General features: G+C 39.0%; 1 pseudogene; it reads left to right on the plus strand.

Moving 5' to 3' along the window:
* Positions 1–16,866: 16,866 nt before the first annotated feature.
* Positions 16,867–19,954, plus strand: LOC111195550 (uncharacterized protein K02A2.6-like; annotated as a pseudogene).
* The last annotated feature ends 3,018 nt before the right edge of the window (positions 19,955–22,972 follow it).

The raw sequence follows: 22,972 nt of genomic DNA on the forward strand, positions 1-22,972 counted from the left end.
CGAGATCTCACATAGAGGAGAATAACCACTTAAAGTGAGTCCAACATGAATGGGTTAATACGGAACAACTGCGTAAAATCAGAGTTTATAAATGTCTGATTATTTTTATACTAAAATATGTACTTATGTCCTCAACACTATATCAAACTTTATCAATAGTTTTAGCACCACAGACATCATTTTATTAAGGTTTTAAACTCAGGTTCTTAGCCTTTTAGACTCTGGCTCTAGCTCACCAACCAATCAGCTCATAGCAGTAATGCTAGCTTCTTTACTGACTAAACCCTGTTTGCTGTAGAAAAATTTAAGTTTACATACACAGTTAAAATTAAAGGAATACTTAGAATAGTATTTAGTAGTTAGTCACTATTTTTAATAAAAAATGATAGCTTTTAGCTCCGTTTACCCCATTCACAACTCTCTCGCGAGTTTCCTTTTAGAGTTTCACAGTAATTTACTGATATAACAGGGAAACAGAAAGTGGTCAGACCATAAACAGCTCTGGTAATGCAGAAGATGCATTTTGCACCCGTGGTTCTCTCTCCCTGTTTTCCCATTTGCTGTATGTAGCCGCTGCTCCTGACTCCCAGTCGCCGACTGGGTCAGATGTTTAGCATGGCAAATATTTGCTGGGTGTCTCCAACTGGTTGGCGGTCAGTCAGCAATGGTTTGACGAGCGTCTTTCTGTGCGAGCACCGAGTGATCCTCGATTTGCCTCTGAGCAGATTTTTTAATGGCGATCAACAAAAAACGGTCTGTGACTGAAAAACTGGGATAAAATCTTGTAGTGTGAACCTGGCATTAGCTTCTTTAGTATACAGTATTTACATTGTTCCAAAATGTAATTGGCATAAATGTGGCTAAAACAGGAAGTGCATCCTAAATTTTTCTACATTACCATTTTAATATAACATTATAGTTATTATAGCTTTTAGAAAACTGTGTTTTGGGAGGGGTATATTGAGATGTGCTGTTAAATCTTTTAAAGACAGTGTTTACTCTTTTTGAATTTATTGTTTTTGCAATGCCACAAAAACCGCAAGTGTGTCTCAGCATGCGCAGTTTAGAGCAGCCAGTTCAATGCTAAGGAACAAATGCAATGTTAATTTAAGAAGAAGTTATGACAGTTTTTCATTTTGCTTAAACAAGACTTCACAGTTAATCTCTGGGGAAAAAAGTAATATATAAGCTGTTGAACTTTCAATGCTCACAGCTATGGCCACCCACCTTATTATATCATTTGTGTGTGCTCTCAAAAGCATATCAGTCATGTGTAAGGCAAGGGCTAGGTTTAATCTGTGTGTCCTACACAGGTTTGTCTTATACGCACTTAAATTAGTAAGTCAGGTGTGCAGAAAGTCATTTTTTTTTTTTTACAGATTGTTTCTTGTATCCAGTTCTAAACCATTCAAACACATACAGTATGAGGAGAGTAGTTACTGTTCCAAAGTCTGGAAGAAGACTCAAGCTGTCACCCTCTGCTGAGCAGAAATGATAAAGGAAAGAGAGAAAGGAAAGTAAGTAAACACCAGTGTCACTGTAGAATGTCAAGCAAGTTTTAGATTGAAATGTACTATGAGGCTACTGTCCAAGTAAGAAGCACCTGCTCCAGTTTTTAATAAAGTTTGCACTGTTCCGATAGTTAAGCATGGTGGTGGTAGTATCGTGCTCTAGGGCTGTTTTGCTGTCAATGCAAAAAGTGGATGCAATAATTGGAATAATGAAGGACTGCCTCAAAATGCTTTGGTCTTTGGTTTTGACAGGACAATGACCCTAAACCACATGTAAGTGGTGGGTGTGGAATGCATAAAACAGAATAACAATACGTTTTTGGAAAAGCCTTTCCAAATTCTGTCCTCAAACATTATGACAAAAATAATGATTACCATATTTTACCCAGTAAGAATTCTGGTAAAAGCATGTTGATGGCTACCAAAGGCAGGTACCAAAGTTCAGGAGATCAACTTATAACAAAATTATTTATTATTTATTCTGATAAAAGACATATGTTGTACACTAATTCTGCCCCAAAATAGGTGAGTTGTTTTGCAAACACTAGTAACATCCCTGTTTGATTTGTTGATGTCCTGCTTTTTTTGAAGTTCTTCATCAGCTACTAAACACACCTGAGGTGTGCTTTTACCTACTTTTGCCTCAGGCGACTCTGTTTGTGGCGTGCTTGCAGAAATGGCTTCTTTCGCATCACTCTCCCATACAGCTTCTCCTTGTGCAACGTGCGCTGTTTTGTTGACCGATGCACAGTGACGCCATCTGCAGCAAGATGATGCTGCAGCTCTTTGGAGGTGGTCTGTGAATTGTCCTTGACTGTTCTCACCATTCTTCTTCTCTGCCTTTCTGATATTTTTCTTGGCCTGTCACTTCTGGGCTTAACAAGAACTGTCCCTGTGGTCTTCCATTTCCTTACTATGTTCCTCACAGTGGAAACTGACAGGTTAAATCTCTGAGACAACTTTTTGTATCCTTCCCCTGAACAACTACGTTGAACAATCTTTGTTTAGATCATTTAAGAGTTGTTTTGATGAGCCCATGATGCCACTCTTCAGAGGAGATTCAAATAGGAGAACAACTTGCAATTGGCCACCTTAAATACCGTTTCTCATGATTGGATACACCTGGCTATGAAGTTCAAAGCTCAATGAGTTTACCAAACCAATTTTGTGCTTCAGTAAGTCAGTAAAAAGTAGTTAGGAGTATTCAAATCAATAAAATGATAAGGGTGCCCATACTTTTGCACCGGTCAAATTTTGGTTGAATGCATATTGCACATTTTCTGTTAGTACAATAAACCTCATTTCAATCCTGAAATATTACTGTGTCCATCAGTTATTAGATATATCAAACTGAAATGGCTGTTGCAAACACCCAAATTTTTACAACTAAAATGATTAAGATTAATAGGGGTGCACAAACTTTTTCATATGACTGTATATCAAAGTGTCTTATAAGAGACTGCATCTTTGAATAATTTTAACTCCTATTGTGTAGATAATCAAACACTGTATAAAAAACATTGTTATAATATTAAAATATTACATGTTCTAAAGGCCATTATTTTCAGTTGTTGTACTGTATTGCTTTTTCCCGCAGTGATTAACTGTGAAGTCTTGTTTGTGCAAAATGAAAAACAGCCATAACTTTTTCTTACATTACATTTGTTCTTTAGCGTTAAACAGGCTGTTTTTGTTACTGTGGTGGAATGACTGGCTGCTCTAAACTGCCCATGCTGAGACACACTTTGCAACTTAAGCATTGAATACATAAGCATTGAAAGGGCGTAAATTGCTTTAGGCTGAATAGATGGAAATACAGAATATATATATATATATATGGATATACATTATAAGTCAGTGACTTGTGAGTTTTGTGGCGTTGCAAAAACAATGAATTCAAAACATCTGTTTTCCCTGCCTTATGTATAGGCACTGTGCAAGGTGCTGTGCGATGCTCTTTGCTACATTACAGCCCTGCAACAGTCTATTAAAATAGCATTGGAATTTAGCAATATATCTACACTGATGTGTGAGGTGGTCTGGAAGTGAGGTGTGTTCAGGAAAATATCTGCCATGTTTCCACTTGCCATGTTGGTGACGGAAAACACAGATGCGCCACTGACCAATTTAAACCCTGACAACAATGAACAGTCACCCATACATACTTAGTCTTCACCACACCTTCACAGTGTAAACGCACAGGTCAGTTTCCTCTGTTGAGATGCGGAAAGCACTGCGCTGTTAAGATATCAATGTGCCAAAGTCAGAACACACCTGGCTCTTAAAGGGAATGGCAAGTGGCAAATTGGCAAATGGCTAATTGGTTTATTTCAACACACACATGATCAATTAAGAGAATTAGTACATGCCTTTTTCGCATTTCGAGCTGTAAAAGGTGTATTTTCGAGCTGTGAAAGGTGTATTTTCGAGCTGTGAAAGGTCCTAATGATACCAAAGATAGATGCTACTCGCACGGAGGACATACGAATGGCTTGTTTAAGTCAGTGGGAATAGTGTCCTGGTGAATTGGTTAAGACAGGCGTTCCCTCTTGGCTGGAAAGATTCACTGTGACTGCCACGCCAGCCTTCAGCAATCATTTCTCATTCGCTGGCCATAAGCTCTAACACGAGCCCGCGAGCACTCTTCCTGACCTGAGGACTGGATCAATAATGGGCAGCGTTCTGACAGCGTGAGGGCACTGACTCTGCGCTCACCGTAGCCAATTGTCTAGAAGACCTTAGACCTATTTTACATGGAGCCGCTCCATGTCATAATGTTACTCCAGTTGTCAGTGATCTACTGAACTCTCCGAAAAAACTCCTACATGCCATCCATACGCACAAACACTGCACAAGAGTGCACAAGAGTGCAGTGTGGTGCAGTTTTTCCTCCTGAAGCATTTTTTTTTTTTTGGATGTACATTTTAAGAGCAACAGTCCTGTTTCTCCACTCCAGTTTCTTCTTTGAGTATTGAGTTCAGATAGTAATACAATTTAAGACCATCCAAAAGACTTTTTCAAAGTACTAGACAGTCTTAAGCCCAATTTATACTTCTGCGTCAAACCTACGCCGTAGGCTACACATCTCCAGTAAAAGTGCTCTACGTAACGGAGCATGTTTTTTCTTCTGTGTGTGCAAATGAGCGGCTCTGCGTCTCTCTGTGGTTTAAACTGTGAAGACAGGAATGTGTGGGAGGAGACACAAGGCCTGGCAGACCAATCACAGCTGTGGCATTTCCAGAGAGTTGGCGTCAAGCTACGGCGTAGGGTATGCATCAACGCGTAGGCTAAAGTGTAGGTTCAATGCAGAAATATAAATTAAGGCCTTTAGGGTACTTTCACACCTACTTTGCTTGATCCGGATTTTTAGACCTTCCTGTTTGGCCCAGATACATATAGGAAGTGTGAAAGGGGCCATGAACCATGGTCCAGACTAAACAACCAAAATTTGGTCAGACCCAACAAAAGTGGTGGTCTCAAACCAAGTGCAGGAAGTTGAGGCTGCCTGTCCCTACCCTGCGTTCACACTAGAACGTGATGAGTCACTCATGTTAAAGCTTAACGTGCACGTGTATCACGGTCCAGCTTCTGACAAGAAAAATACCTCAAAAATTGTATTGTATTGTAAGAAAATATATTTATTAAATGTGTATGAAATATGTATTTGTTAACTAAATTAAAATCACTAAAATGGTTACAAATAAATAGATTTTAGAAAGACATGGTGAATGTTTTATGTATATTCACCATCCTGTCATTTTTTTTACTGCTTGAAAAATATATGTATTAAAAAAAATATGGTATTAATATGAGGAATCGCTTGGCCACCTTATTCTGATTACTGAATACTCCTTTAAAAAGTTACTTTCAGCAGCTGCCATGAGGTGAAGAGCGAGCGGGGCTCGCCAGAGTGCTAGTTTTAGCCGGTTAGCTTGTTAGCTCGCTAGCCTGTTGTTGTGTTGGTGTAGTTGCAGCCGGCAGTTCCAACAATAAAGCGATGACTGTGTTAATTTCTCCTGATTACTGCCTCTCAACTGTGGTGCGATGCTTAGTTGAGCTAGTTTCCTCCACACTTCAGTGAGCCAGAACGAGCTAAACTTTCCCTTCCACCCGTTCAGGGGTAATACCCAAACTTTGGTTATTTTCCAGCTGAAATTTGAGCAGAAACTGGGTTAAAGTGGAACACTGTGGAACACTTTATTGTAGCATGCTTGGTCATGACACGAAAATAAAACCAATGGCCATGCTAAAACAACAAACATGAATGAGAGAGACAACGACTACACACCCACACTACAATTCCCAGAATACATTATGTTTCCCAGCATTGACCCCTTACTTTCCCAACAACTGTAAACGTCTTTCTCGTCCATCATTTCAACGCATCCAGCTGGACTTTACCATATCTTTTTTTAAGGAAAATGACAAAAAAGTGACGCACAGTGACTTGGATTAATTACTTTTATCTGATTACTGGATTGGAAATAGTAGTGCCTTAGATTACTTGTTACTGAGGAAAACAATCAGATTACTAGAGTACTAAGTAACGTGCTACTAACACCACTGCTCCCCTCACACAACCATATGAATGCTGATGCTGTATCTACTGTAACTGTAGATTAACCCTTATTCATATACAGAAATAATAGGAATGCATAATGCTCAGTCTGCTGCGTAAAGCCTGCAGTCGTGTAGAGGTGCTGTCAATGTTAACACATGCATTTAAGATGGAAACGTTAATGGGTTGATTATTTTTAACACAAATTAAACACATTACCAAGCTTCCTGCAATGTCCTCCCACAATTTACTAATTAGCCTGGTGACAAATTAGCGGTTTTATTTAGCAGCGTAAACACAGCATCACTACTGCTGAGCTTAGAAAATTATTAGAAGATTATTTATAATTTGTGCTGAAATATGAATTAGATTTCTCTCTTTTTCTCTCTCTTTTGAGCACACACACACACATGCTGACATGTTTCCTTTGTTGCTGAAGGTGGAATATGGAGCTAGCATTCATTTCCTTCATTAAATCTCACAATTATTGTTGCCCGCTTCCTAAAAACACAGGAGTTAAGTACCGTAATAGTTTTTAATTGGCTGACATCACAATTTAAATTTAAACCGCATATAAAAATGAATAAAAAGAAAATAAAAATGCTTTCTGTTTATTTTATTTATTTTTTTTATTTTTTTTTTTGGGTTAACAGCAATGACAAAATGACTTTCTGTTTCTGTAAAAATGCAGACAGTTACTTGGAGCTGCAAAATTTGTTAATTTTCCTTCTGTCTGATAAATGATGAGAGAAGAACTGCTTTCAAATGGCCTTCATGTACAGGTAGCTTATGCAATGCTGCCCCCATGTGCCAGAACTGTGTGTCTGGCACAATGCTTCCCCTCTGCTGTAAGTGCACCAAAGATATATTTAATCAGTGTATTAAGAGCATAAGTATATTTGGCATAATAACTTTTTATATGTAAGATACTTCTGTGGCTAAGATATCGACTGTAAGTGGCATATTCTGCTGAATGGGTGCCATTTCTGTCTCTAGGAAATTACATGTATAAATGTGCACATAAAATAACTTTAAAATACATTTTATTATTAAGCATAGTGTCTTCTAAATTGACCTAATTGCAAAAGTAAGATATGTAATTAAAATCATAAATAAAAACTACTTAAAAAACTAAAGAAATAGCATTTGTTACCTGTCCCCAATATAGTTATTAAAATCCTTCAGAGATGTATTTTTTTTTTTGCATTGTTGTGTGACTCCAAATCCCATCTATGCTATAAAAAAGTATATATATATATACATATATATATATATATATATTATAACCAATCCATAATGTTTAACTAAGTTATGTCCCTGGGTTTTACTCAGTCCTGTTACTGTAACACAGTACCCCATCTAAAACAGCTGAACATTCTACTACAAGTCACATCTACAACAGGAAGTGACATCAGTTGGTTCTTCTGAAGATCATGAGAAGACCAAAATTAGGTTCCCTCATTTGTTTTTCTATATATTTGATCTTTTTGTAACTATGACTGAGGAGGTCAAAATCACTCAAATATGTTCAGTGTCCTCATGCTATTAGCTATTTTTGACGTTTTCGCTAATTCTATGCTAAAAACTCATTCCTGTTACTTTTATTCCTGTTACTCAAAACATAAAAAAGTAAAAGGAATGAGTGCCAGTAACAGGAGTGCGTTCCAGTAACAGGAGTGAGTTCCAGTAACAGGAATGAGTGCCAGTAACAGGAGTGCGTTCCAGTAACAGGAGTGAGTTCGAGTAACAGGAATGCATGCCATTAACAGGAGTGATTTTTTTTTTGTCATGAATATCAATAATTTGAACACGCAGTCAACCATTTGTATGAAATAAAGGGATCTTATAAATTATAAATAAAGGGGTCTTGAGGGAAAATCTAAAGAATAAGTGAAAACGTGCTTTTTAAATATCACATGAGTTTTGTAATCATCTTCGGCTTAGAAACCTTGTAAAAAAAAATTGTGAAGTTGCCTGAGATTGACCAGTACATGTTTTGAATAGTTAAATATATGTGTTATTAGATAAAGATAAAGAAAAGATAAAAAGCATTAGCATTATATCATTATCAATATTGTTATATTATAAACATTATCATGTTGTTATGTTAAGACATTCTCAGAATGTCTAGTAAACTTGTCTTGGAAACGGGAACTATTTTAGTGATCTGTAGCGCATCATTCAATTGCAAATCGTGCAAAATAATTTTTATAACCTTAAAATTAGGTCCTCATTACTTACCAGAATGAACAGAACATTTAAAACACGTTTTTTGGTAACACTTTATAATACTGTTCCATAGTTAATAGGTAACTAAGCAGGAACTAAGCAGTAACTAATTAATAGTGCTGCATTAACACCTAAATATTTTCTATTAACTACCAGGGAGTACTGAATAATTACTCAGTAGATAGTACTGAACTAATGATTATAGTAGTTCACTATTAACTCCACAATAATTACTGAGACTTACATATCTCTCAGAGAACTACTTACTAATGATGTCTTCTTTATAATGACTACTTATTAATTACTGCTCAAATCAACATTAACTACTGAAAACCCTTACATGCCACCTGGGGAACTATAGATCTAAATCAGTCTACACAAACAATTATTTGATCAGTGGTGATATTAAAGGCATATTTGAAGCCAGTGACACCATTTGTAGTAGTAGTGACATTAATTACCTTATTATCATCATTATCTTCCAAATATTAGCAACATATAGTAAAATACTACAGTGTGTTGTAATCTGCTTAAACTTTATAACTTAATATTATTACATAGTAGACATTATTTATGTTCTCCAGAAGGCATCTAAGACTCTAAGACTGACTGTACTCAATTTTGTTTTAATGGTCACTGCTTTAATTTTAAGCACCAACCTTATAAACGTTCATCTTCAGCCTTGCAGTCTCACAGTTTTTTAGTGCGCATTATTAGGGTAATTACGGTAATTCCACAGCGCTGGACCGCTAGCCTCTATCAGTGTGTTTATCTGCTGCTGCAGGTTATTCTATCAGTGGTGATATTAAAGTCAGTGACACCACTTATCATATATTAACCTTACTTACCTTAGTATGCTCAATATCTTCCAAATGTTAGACACACTGAAATGTGCAGTAGTCTTCTTAACCCCCATTTTTGTAATATTCTGTCAGTGTGTTACAGGTGTTTATTCTAAACCTGTGCTCTTCTTCAGTCCTCCTGGAGATGTGCTCAGTAGAAGTGATGGCTCACATACAGCTTTACTGTAGGCTGTGTCCTACATCCTTATTCTGGAGGAAATCATGTTTAAATGAATAAATATTTGTGTTAGATAACGGACTAGGTGTCCCTGTGTTCTTCATAGATAATTAATAAGGGGTCCCTGTCTTCTTTTTTCGGGAGTTAACAGCAGCACATGGTAACCCATTACTAATTACTGAGGGGTTACTGTGTTCTTCTTTAGGAGTTACTGCAAATCACACCACAGTATTATAAAGTGAGAAACATGTTAACTAATTACTAATTACTGAGGAGTTACTGTGTTCTTCTTTAGGAGTTACTGTAAATCATACCACAGTATTATAAAGTGAGAAACATGGTAACTAATTACTAATGACTGAGGAGTTACTGTGTTCTTCTTTAGGAGTTACTGTAAATCATACCACAGTATTATAAAGTGAGAAACATGGTAACTAATTACTAATGACTGAGGAGTTACTGTGTTCTTCTTTAGGAGTTACTGCAGATCATACCACAGTATTATAAAGTGAGAAACATGGTAACTAATTACTAATGACTGAGGAGTTACTGTGTTCTTCTTTAGGAGTTACTGCAGATCATACCACAGTATTATAAAGTGAGAAACATGTTAACTAATTACTAATTACTGAGGAGTTACTGTGTTCTTCTTTAGGAGTTACTGCAGATCATACCACAGTATTATAAAGTGAGAAACATGTTAACTAATTACTAATTACTGAGGAGTTACTGTGTTCTTCTTTAGGAGTTACTGTAAATCATACCACAGTATTATAAAGTGAGAAACATGTTAACTAATTACTAATTACTGAGGAGTTACTGTGTTCTTCTTTAGGAGTTACGGCAGATCATGTCACAGTATTATAAAGGGAAATATACATTAATAATAATAATAATAATAATAATAATAATAATAACACACATTTAACCTAGCTTACTAACACACACACATTTAACCTAGTTAACTAACACACACACATTTAACCTAGTTAACTAACACACACACATTTCCCCTAGCTAACTTAGCTTGCTAACTAACACACATATAACCTAGCTAACTAACCCACACATAAAAGTTAACTTAGCTAGCAAACGAACACACATAACCTAGCTAACTAACACACATTTAAACTAGCTAACTAACACACACATAACCTAGTTAACTTAGCCAGTTAACTAACACACACATAACCTAGCTAACTTAGCCAGTTAACTAACACACACACATAACCTAGCTAACTTAGCCAGTTAACTAACACACACATAACCTAGCTAACTAACACACATTTAAACTAGCTAACTAACACACATATAACCTAGCTAACTTAGCCAGTTAACTAACACACACATAACCTAGCTAACTTAGCCAGTTAACTAACACACACACATAACCTAGCTAACTTAGCTGGTTAACACTAACTACACACACATAACCTAGCTAACTTAGCCAGTTAACTAACACACACATAACCTAGCTAACTTAGCTGGCTAACGCTAACTACACACACAACTTAGCTAACTTAGCTAGCTAACACACATCCTAAAACTGTTTAACAACCCACAAAGAGTCCTCCTCTGATCCGGGGGTAAAATCAGCTGGAAAAGATCTCAATATCTTGATTACTAGTTTATTTTCAATCAAATACAGAAATATGAAAGCAGCAGAGTTTCTCTTAATCCTCCTCCAGCAGCAGCAGCAGCGCACAGCAGAGAATTTACACGAAGGACCAGGAGAGCTGCGTCCGCTGTGAAATTACCGTAATTACCCCAATAATGCGCAGTGAAATAAATCTCTGTGAGACTGCAAAGGCTGAAGATGCACTTTTATAAGGCTGATACCTAATAATAAAGCAATGATTGTTACATTATTACTGTCTCACAGTCATTCTTAGAGTCTTAGATGCCTTCTGGAGAACTTTAATCAATGTCTTCTATGCAATAATATTACGTTATAATGTTGTTTTTTTCTTCCAAAAATGATGGTTAAGCAGAGTAATACACACTGTAGTATTTTACTATATGTTTCTAATATTTGGAAGGAACTGAGGATAATAAGGTAATTAAGGTTACCACTACTACAAATGGTGTCACTTGCTTAATACAAAAATGCTTTCAATTATTATGCATTTAACTCAAATATGCCTGATTTAGATCTATAGTTCCCCAGGTGGCATGTAAGGGTTTTCAGTAGTTAATGTTGATTTGAGCAGTAATTAATAAGTAGTTATTATAAAGAAGACATAATTAGTAAGTAGTTCTCCGAGAGATATGTAAGTCTCAGTAATTATTGTGGAGTTAATAGTGAACTACTATAATCATTAGTTCAGTACTATCTACTGAGTAATTATTCAGTACTCCCTGGTAGTTAATAGAAAATATTTAGGTGTTAATGCAGCACTATTAATTAGTTACTGCTTAGTTCCTGCTTAGTTACCTATTAACTATGGAACAGTATTATAAAGTGTTACCCGTTTTTTTATGTTCAAGGTTCAAGGAACATTCAGCAAACTTGATCACTGAAAAAAAACTAAAGTTGTAACATTCAGAAAATAAGACCTTACAAAAGAAAAAGCTGACATAAAGAGAAAAAACTGGACACATTTGCTTTGAGAACAAACTACCTGCCAATCATTCCAAAGCTGGGCACACACTGTACGATGTTTTCAATCGATTTTCTCAGCTCCAGCTCAAATTGTACTAAATAACAGTGTTTAAAAGTTTGCAGCTCACTATTGATGTTCTCACACTGTACGGCACGATGCTCTGATACGACTGTACATACATACACAACACATGTATCTGGAATTGCAACGTAAAAGAAAAAGAAGATGTATGTGAATGTTACTGCTGCTGGGTTTATGTGTGGATGAGTGTAAGGCTAAGAGAGAGACAAACATGTCTGTGTGCAAAATCCCCAGTGATTTTTATTTTTTTTTTTTAGTTCACAGCACGCAAAAAAAAAACATTAAGAAAAACTGTACAAAAACTAAAAGAAACTTTAAGGTATAAAAGTAATGACGGCTATCTGACTTAACATCAGCCAGTGAAGGGTCCTCCCTTCTTTTAATGCTGTAGCCCCTCCCAATAATACATAAACACTAACCCATACAGGGGTTGGACAATGAAACTGAAACACCTGGTTTTAGACCACAATGCATTATTGTTCCGATGGACAGTTCTGGTGGAAACAGGAGAGTTGAGGTGCACATTGAATTCTGCCGTGATTTGATCAGCCGCGGTTTTATGTTTTTTGGATACAATGCGGGTTAGAACCCGAACATCCCTTTCAGACAGCTTCCTCTTACAGCGTCCACAGTTAATCCTGTTGGATGTGTTTGGTCCTTCTTGGTGGTATGCTGACATTACCCTGGATACCGTGGCTCTTGATACATCACAAAGACTTGCTGTCTTGGTCACAGATGCGCCGGCAAGACGTGCACCAACAATTTGTCCTCTTTTGAACTCTGGTATGTCACCCATAATGTTGTGCATTGCAATATTTTGAGCAAAACTGTGCTCTTACCCTGCTAATTGAACCTTCACACTCTGCTCTTACTGGTGCAATGTGCAATTAATGAAGATTGGCCACCAGGCTGCTCCAATTTAACCATGAAACCTCCCACACTAAAATGGCAGGTGTTTCAGTTTCATTGTCCAACCCCTGTACAATGACAATAACACTTAATACATATACTACTGCTACTGATATCAGTTTTCTTTACAGACATGTCTTTCAAAATAGTGCACTTTGCAGGTAAGTATCAACACACCTTCCTTCTTATAACACTGCCCTTTTTCCCCAAAGGTTTTCACAGAGCAGCAGTCTCACCCCCTCCCTACTAGTGAAACGAGGCCCCTTTGATCACCTATGACAGAGCTCCTGAAGAAAGTTGTCAGGTAGGATAATTATTTACTTTTTACAATTAATTAATAATGCACAATGTCCATAATAATGTCCCAGAATGCACTGGTGATGGGCCAGGCCTACTGACATCATCACAAAGTAGAAGAATCCAAAAGTGGGGAGATGCTCACCTGAGAATGTGAGCAGAGGGGGAGTCTAGGATCAGAGTTTTAGGGGTGCTGAGCACCGAACGATCCCAGCCACCCCATACCCCCCCCTTTAAAACAAATCAAGAGTCAAAAAAGTCAAGAGTCAAGTGGCTTTTTTGTCATTACATCTGAGTACAGGTACACAGTGCAATGAAATTCCATTGTGCAACATGGAACAACAATAAAATAGACAACATAAAGTGCAAAAGTGAAACAAATACATAGAACTATAACACTACAATAAATACAGAAGACAAGAAACAATTTAACAGACAGGACAGTGCAGTACGGTGGGGTCATCCACAATGCTGATGACTTTGCAAACGCAGCGTGTCATCTAGATGTCAGTGATAGAGAGGATAGAGACTTAGATGATCTTATAGCCTGTAAAAAAAAAAAAAGTAGAGTTCCCAAGAGGGGTAAGAGTGTCATACAGTGGTATGACTGAGCTGGAGATGTTTTGTAAAGAAGAAGAATTATCCAAAATACCTTTAACCAGAAGCCAGACTCTCATTGGGAGCTATAGGAAGTCTTAAGAGGCTGAGATCTAAGATCTAATAATATTAATGTAATTTTTCTGCTGGGGTGCCCAAATTTATGCACCTGCCAAATTTTGTTTAAAGAATTATTACACACTTTCTGTAAATCCTATAAATCTAATTTCACTTCTCAAATATCACTGTGTTCTTCTGCTATATGATATATTTAACTGAAATAGCTGTTCTGAATAACCAATGATTTATAAAGGAAAATCATGAAATTGATCAGGGGTGCCCAACATTTTTAATACCACTGTATTAGAAGAAAGAGGATCATTAAGATTCAAATCAGACATACAAACTATTATACACATTTTTTAAATGCGGCAGCGCAAACAAAAAGTGATACACTTTGCGCTATAATTTTATTCTTAAATTATTTTTACTTTTCAAGTGTGATTTTAATCTGATTGCTGATTGACTTAATCACTTCTCATTACCCCTCATATACTACGCAATCCCCAAAAAAGTTGCACGAATGAAAAATCGGCTCAAAATGGACCAAAAATTGTTCAGTGTTCAGGCTTGCCATAATACAATAAAACAATATAAACTCTTTAAAATACATCAGAATAAGTAATTTGGCATGATGCCAGTCAAATTTACCAGCCTCAGAAACTGCAAGTTTACAGCACCTCAGATAAGAGCACCTAAATGCTTCTCAGAGTATTTTTGGTTTGTTTAATAGTTTTAAGTTACTACATGATTCCTTGTGTGTTCCTTCATAGTCTGGATGACTTCATTATTCATTTACAATGTATGGCGTCATTTTACGGCCAAAAGTCGAGAGCGAAGTTTTTGAATGCAAGAGCCTATTTCATGCAACGCTCACGGATTTAATTTGCTCGCGTGTAAAATATAGGTGTGCTCACACAAATTTACCATGCTCTCTCTCAGATGAACTCTCCTCTTGTACGAATCTGCGCACGCGCTCACGGATATATCACCCTCGCGTTCTATCTGGCTGTTCTTAATGTTTCAAAAGTGTGCGCTCGCGCTCAACTTCCCCCTGTGTGATCGCAGAGAGGTCCCTGCTCGAGCGCGGAGCTTTTCACTGCATCTGTTATCTAGCTCTGAGCTGATAATGTAATAGTAAAAACAACACAAGAAAGCATTTTATTTAATTTAATTTGGAATTTATAAAGTAAACGTTGATTTTTAAATAATTTGAAGCAAGGATATTAATAATAGTTTGTATTTTTATTATTATTATTTTTAGGAGATCTTAGACTGCACATATATGTCTTAAATATAAACTACAAGACATTTTACATTAATAGCTGAAATATGTTGCTCTGGAATAATACATTATAATATCCTTGCTTAAAATGATTTAAAAATCACGTTACAGTAGAAGTTACGGGGGCAGGATGGCAGGGGATTTCATTGCAGTTTTTTTCAACCAATGGGAATGCAGAGCACGCGGCATTAGGAATTTAATTGGTCAAATCCTGTTGCCACGTCAGATTGGCTGGAGACTTTTGGCAGCTTTGTTGCAGTGAAAAGCTCCGCGCTCGAGCGGGGAACGCTCCGCGAGCACACAGGGGGAAGTTTATGGAACGCCAAAAGGCCCAAAAAACGCCTGGACCAGACGCCTTTTATCGAAAAGAACGGCGTAAAATACGGCGTTCTGTGTGGGTTTTACGCCGTAATATACGCCGTATGATTTCAAGACGCCGTAATATACGCCGTACGATTTCACGACGGCGTTAAAAACGCCGCTAAAAGCACAGAAAACGCCGTTTCCCACGGCGTTTTTCGACCCTTACAGAGCGCTGTCTCAGTGCAATGAGACGGCGTAAAAAGCGGCCTTTTAGTGTCTCTCTCTTAAAAAGCGGCGTTTAATAATAAGATAATGAGCTCCACCTTCCAGTTTTGAAAGCCAATACATTTAAACTCTGTTCAGCCAATGCTCTTACAGAGAGACTCAGTCTAAAGCAATGCACTGCAGATCCGAGCTCCTGAACCAGAGCTCTTCAGTTTTTAAATACAAATTTACAATATACCTTCTTCAGACATTCCCGCTGGTGCTCATGCCTTTTATTAGTCTAATATTTATGCTGTTCAATGTATTTTAAATAAAATTAATAGTAGTAGGGACGCCCCTTGCATGAATTTTATTAATTAATAGTGTGTTTCTTTTTAGGCTATACGTTTGGTAAATGGTAGCGAATAGGGTCATTCTGCTATATTACAAGAGTTTCTTGGTTTATTAGCTCTTAAATATTTGGCCAGGTACTGTATCAGTATTTATATTATTTGAAGGATCTAAATAACAGGAGTGTTAGTAATCATAAAATGTAAGGAAACGTAAATGTTTATGATATACAGTGATAAACCAAAAAACACTTTAAAAAAACACCCCGACAGCTGAATATTCAAGGACACGGAGGTGGTGGTAGAGAGAAGGATGACGGCTAAATTTATACTCCACGAAGAACACTCTCAATCACTGGATAGCTCAACTTACCGATCATTCAATCATTCAATCAATAAACCTTTTTTTTCCTCTCGGGAGTACATCATTTCCAGTGTAGCCGAGCATTTACAATTTAAAAGGGACTGACAACATTGAGTAAGAAAATAGAATTAATAAGAATAATAATAATAAAAAAATATATATATATATATATATATATATATATAATCAATGCCAGGCTGCTTTGCCCCTGTTTGTGCAAATAAATGATTTTTAAGACCACCAGAGACAAAATTATGAAAATATGAAAATTGCAAAAAGTACACAACAACAATGTTAAATTCAATGGATTTACAGTAAGATTTGAAGGCCTTTTTTTAGGGCAAATAAATGACAAGACTTGATAAGACATCCGCAAACCGTGAATAGGTGTCTATACACAGGAACGTCGCTATAGCCCCTTTTTAGGGATGTTTTAATTGTTTTTACAGAAGTGTCTCTCTAATATGTTAAAAATATACGCATATCAGTAGTGCCAAAAGTCAATGGAATGGAAATGGAGATGGAATTGGATACCGGGGCAGCAGTGTCATTGATTCCTTTTGAACTGTATAAACGAAAGCTGCACAAAGTTCCTCTGCAACCTACTGAGATCATGCTAAAGACATACACAGGAGAGGTTTTGGCAGCAGAAGGAGTCATTAAAGTGCAAGTGGCATTGAACAAGCAACAGGCTGTTTTGCCACTGTATGTGGTGAAGGTGGATGCTCCACCATTGTTTGGCAGGGAGTGGCTGAGAGCCATTCAAATGGATTGGAGAGACTTAAAGACTGTACATGTAATTGGGCTCACACAGACAGACAGCTTAGAGACCGTGTTAAAGAGACACGCTGCTATTTTCTCTGATCAGTTAGGCACCATGAAGGGAGTGAAAGCCCGGCTCACTCTCAGACCAAGCAGTGTCCCCAAATTCTGCCCACCACGTAACGTGCCATATGCTCTCCGACCGCGAGTGGAAGCCGAGCTGAAACGCCTCACAGAGCTTGGCGTCATCTCACCTGTGGAGCATAGTGACTGGGCAACGCCAGTGGTGCCTGTGAACAAGAAGGACGGCACCGTGAGGCTCTGCGGGGACTTCAAAGTCACCCTCAACCCAGCCCTCTGCATCGACAAGTACCCAATTCCACGTATTGAGGACTTGTTTGCTTCCCTCGCTGGAGGTCAACACTTCAGTAAGCTGGATCTTTCCAATGCGTATCTGCAGATGGAAGTAGAAGAGAGCTCCAAGAAGTTGCTGACCATCTCAACACAGAAAGGACTTTTTTGTTTCAATCGCTTGCCGTTTGGGGTAGCGTCATCGCCCGCCTTGTTCCAGAAGGCCATGGACCAGGTACTCCTCGGGCTGCCACACACTCACTGCTACCTGGACGACATACTTGTCAGTGGTCCTGACGAGCAGACACACCTGAAAGCTCTGGATGCAGTACTTGGTAGGCTAGAGGAATACGGACTGCACCTCAAGCAAGAGAAATGTCTCTTCTTTCAGGAGTCTGTGGAATACCTGGGCCACATCATCGACGCTGCTGGGCTCCACAAGTCACCGGAGAAGGTACGCGCCGTCATGGACGCACCTGCACCAGACAATGTGAGTCAACTGCGATCTTTCCTAGGAATGCTTAACTACTATGGACGCTTCATCCCTGACCTGGCCACTGTGCTTAAGCCGTTGAACGAACTGCTGAACAAAGAAAGAAAATGGCAGTGGACGTCAGTATGTGCATTAGCATTCCAGAAAGCCAAAGCACTCCTGGTAACACAAGAGGTGCTCACACACTACAACCCTGAGCTGCCTCTCCGCCTGGCTTGCGATGCCTCACCCTATGGGGTCGGAGCGGTACTCTCTCATGTCTTGCCGGGTGGTGAAGAGAAACCCATCGCCTATGCATCCAGAACGCTCAGCAAAGCAGAGCAAAATTACGCGCAGATCGAGAGGGAGGCGTTGGCGATCGTCTTTGGAGTACGTAAGTTCCACCAGTATCTCTATGGAAATACGTTCACTCTGCTCACTGATCATCGCCCGCTCACCACCATCCTCAGTCCAGTGAAAAGCACACCATCCATAGCTGCAGCTCGCATGCAACGCTGGGCGCTCCTGCTCTCTGCTCATAATTACACCATCGAGTACAGGAAAGGGGCCCAACATGCCAACGCTGATGGACTGTCGAGGTTACCGCTCCCTCAGGTCCCCAGTAAGAAACAAGGTGCAGTGGAGGTGTTCTATACGTCACAGTTGGACATTTTGCCAGTCAGCAGCACTGAGATCAAGCGTCATACCATGTCTGACGCCATTTTGTCCCTTGTCATGGAAATGGTCACCACTGGCCGTTTTCCCATTGCAAAGGATGCGGGAGACGAGTTGTCACCTTACCTCCAGCGCCGCAATGAGCTCACTGTGCAGCACGGATGCCTCATGTGGGGTTTGAGAGTGATTGTAACTGCGGCACCGGGTGCTGACAGAGCTGCACTCAGCACACCCAGGTGTAGTGAGGATGAAGAGCTTAGCTCGCAGCTATGTTTGGTGGCCCGGCATCGACTCTCAGATCGAACACCAAGCAAAGTCATGCCACTCATGTCAACGAGTGCAGAAAGACCCTGGCCTAGCACCCCTACACCCGTGGATGTGGCCATCCAGTCCCTGGGAACGGATACATGTGGACTTTGCCGGTCCATTTGAAGGGAACATGTACCTGGTCGTAGTGGACGCACACTCCAAATGGCCTGAGGTACACATCATGGATAGCACCACGTCCAGCAAAACCATCCAAGTACTTAGGGGACTTTTTAGTTGCTATGGCATTCCACACAGCCTTGTAAGCGACAACGGCCCTCAATTCTGCTCTGAGGAATTCAGCACGTTTCTGAAAGTCAATGGAGTCAAACACATTCGCTCGGCACCGTACCACCCTGCCTCCAATGGTTTGGCCGAGCGCTTTGTGCAAACTTTCAAGCACGCTCTGAAATCTTCCAGAGGAATTACACCAGTGCAACAGCGTCTGGATGCGTTCCTCCTGACCTATCGCAACACCCCTCATGCGACTACCAGAGAAAGTCCTGCTATGCTCTTCGTCGGGCGCAAGCTGCGTTCTCGTTTGGATTTCTTGAAACCCAGTGTGGCTGGCGCAGTGCGCCAGTCGTAGGAGGCTCAGCAGCAAAGACGCCAGCTACACTCCAAGCAGAGACAGTTTGCAGTTGGTGAGCCGGTGTTTGTGCGTGATTATAGGAGGGGGAAGGATAAGTGGATGCCAGCTGGGGTGATCGAGAAGACTGGACCAGTGTCCTACAAGGTAAATGTGGGAACACAAGGGGTCTGGAAGCGTCATGTGGACCAGATGCTGACTCGGCCCGAGTCAGAACCACCGGAGACTGTGAGTTGTCCTCTGTCACTACCACAGACAACCACGCCTGGTGCCACATTTGATCCAAGTACGTCTCACCAGATGGAGGATACAGAGACAATTACACACACAACACATACACCACCCGAGACACCACAGTCTACAGAAATGACACGCACAGGTCATTCAGAGACAACAGGGACTGTACGGCGAAATCCTGTGAGGATCACACGACCCCCAGTGCGGTACAGAGATTAGTGAACTTTAAATATAAAAAAAAAAAAAAATGTTTGCTTTTGCAGAGTGTTGTTTAATGGTTGAGTGTTGGAACTCTGTTGTGGTTATAGGCCGTAATATTTATATTCGTCTTTTTCTTTGTTAATGTAATCTTTTGTAGTTTAAGGGGAATATGCTAAAAGTTTCAGAAGACTTGTTATTTTGTTTTGTTGGTGTTATTGACAATGAATCTTAGTGGGGAGGAGATATGTTATGTATGAACCTAGAGAGGCCCTACCTATACTTACCACTAGAGGGCAGATTGCCACTAGGGCACGGGGATTCTGAATGTAATGTTAGCTCGGGGGGGGGGGAGTTCAATAAACAAAGGGGTGATCCAAGAAGACGTTGTCCTCCGTGCTCCGTGTGTTGAGTAATAATGTTTACTTAGTAACACTACGGGGGTACATAACAAAACCCACACAGAACGCCGTATTTTACGCCGTTCTTTTCGATAAAAGGCGTCTGGTCCAGGCGTTTTTTGGGCCTTTTGGCGTTTCATAGAAGTTGAGCGCGAGCGCACGCTCTCGAAACATTAAGAACAGCTAGCAGCATACTAGCATGATATATAAGAGAACGCGCGCGCAGATTCGTACAAGAGGAGAGTTAATCTGTGAGAGAGCATGGTAAATTTGTGTGAGCCCACCTATATTTTACACGTGGGCAAATAAAATCCGTGAGAGCACACCTGTATTTTACACGCGAGCAAATTTGGCAGTAAAATGACGCCATAACAATGTAGAAAAAAAATACAAAAATGAAAACATTGAATAAGAAGGTGTGTCCAAACAGGGTACTGTACATTACACCATACTGCCTAACATAATCTAGATATAATCATGCCCTTGCCTATCACTGAACTATAATGCACCTCTGCAGTAGAGGGAAGCACTTGTCGGCATTGGATGACACAGATTAAACCATGAGTTCGGCACTGCCCAGACCAGACTTTTTTCAAGAAGCTCTTCCGGGTCCTGAGGCAGGCCATTTGGCATGAGAACCTTTTCAGGCTACATTGTGGTGGACATGTTGTTAAATATATCATATCAGTAAAATGTTGTATAAACTACCGAATGTGTGCCTTTGGTCATTGTTCAGCATGGACAAAAAAATACAACATTACAATATCAACCTCTTTGAAATACATCAGAATAAGTCATTTTTAACTCTGAGAAGAGAAGACCCCTGGGCTCTCCAGAAATAGTGCTGCTCTGCAAAGTGGTATTCAAGCTGTTCCCCCCAAGAAGTGTTCATAGGCTCCTGTGCAAACTTTTCTGCCTCTTACAGGACAGAGCGAGAACATACAGTAAACCACAGACACGTTCAAACTAAGATTACATATACAAAAATTGTTGTATAAAAGTCTCTTTTTTAAATCCTTAAATCTTAGTTTTTAATCTTCCACATGTCTATAAAAATGCACAGCTTATTTAGGTAACAGATGTAAAAGCCACTTCTTCAATCAGAACCAATTTAGTTAGAGTGGACAATAGTGTCATAGCAGCTTTACATATGTTTTGCTACACAATATAAAAACAGATAAATCGATGGAATGTCAATAACAGTGTTGGTTATAATGCAAAACACATTTTTATTTAGATGCTTTCCTGCTGGCTGTGGCTATGGCTCCTGTTTCTAGCTTCCTTCTCTGTCTTCGCTTCAAATAATCAGAAACAGGTGAAAAAGGGATTTAAATGCCCTTCAAATGTCTAGAACATTGCCCATTAAATGTAAAAATTGCTGATATTTAGTAAGATTTGAGTTGAGTTGAGTGTAAATTGTGTTTAATGTGAGTGTCCCCAGTACTTTCTGTAGTGCTGCAAATTAACAATGAGTCGATAATGAACATTTGGAGTCGACAAATAAGTAACTGTTGCAGCCCTACTAAATTATGTGAGACCAGAGCTAAATACAACTAACATAGAATAGTTAAAAATCTGCCTGAACTACTTTAAGAGGCTGCAGACTAATACAAGTTACTTATATGAGTGAAATATTATCGTATATATATATATACACTGTATAAGTACCACCAATAGGTAAGAGTACCACCAATAGGTAATGAGAAATGTATGAATTGAATAAGAGGGTGCCCATGTTGCCATCTCCATATTTTTACTTTCCACTATTGCACTCTTTAGGACAGGGCAGGTCCATATGTAAAATATGCTTAGCTGACAAGCATTTTATTATTATTTTTAAAGTTATTGCAAAATTAATTTGCTTACAATGAGAGTCAGATGTGGTCAAACTCTATGCATGTCAATGCATGATAGGATTTAATGCAAAATCATTTTTAATTAGCATTTTTTCAGCACTTCATATGCTTTGGAGCTGGAAATATTGGATATAAACAGATATTTAGGCTTGGCATATATTTACCTTTGCACATGGCTGTTTTAAAAAAGTCTTTCTTTTCTGTACTTAAATACTGCTCTTGTCATGATGGAATTTTTTCAGCCTATGACAAAATAAAATCAACTATAAAAGCAACCTTTGACCACAAGAGGGAGACAAACATTTTGAAATCAGAATGCTCCATAAAAGCCAGGGTACAGTTTCCCAAGAACAGTTTTCAGTGTTAAAATATCAGAAATGGTAGGGAGAGGTAGAGGTAGAGGTAGAGAGACAGTGTGTTTGGTTACAGATTAATTATTAGATCTTTTCTGGTATCTGTTTGTTGAAAAATGGAATCCCACTCATAAAAAGGTGTTTGAAAATGTATAATTTATAGTGACAACACTGATATACTGTGTTTAACTTTGATTTAGGCCTAAGCCCTTTTCACCCCTCTGTTTTGCACTGCACGCTGGGGGTAGGGTGTCCCGAAACTTGTTAGGCTGGAGGGGTGGGGGGGGGGGAAGTATTAGGGGTACAGTTGTGTTTAAAATGAGTCAACCCCCACTGCAGTAAAGTGTTTAAGATCAGTCGTATCATATAAGGACTTGTATAATAGACAAATGCAAATTAAA

Source organism: Astyanax mexicanus, chromosome 3 (assembly GCF_023375975.1).
Source record: "Astyanax mexicanus isolate ESR-SI-001 chromosome 3, AstMex3_surface, whole genome shotgun sequence".
Taxonomy (NCBI): domain Eukaryota; kingdom Metazoa; phylum Chordata; class Actinopteri; order Characiformes; family Acestrorhamphidae; genus Astyanax; species Astyanax mexicanus.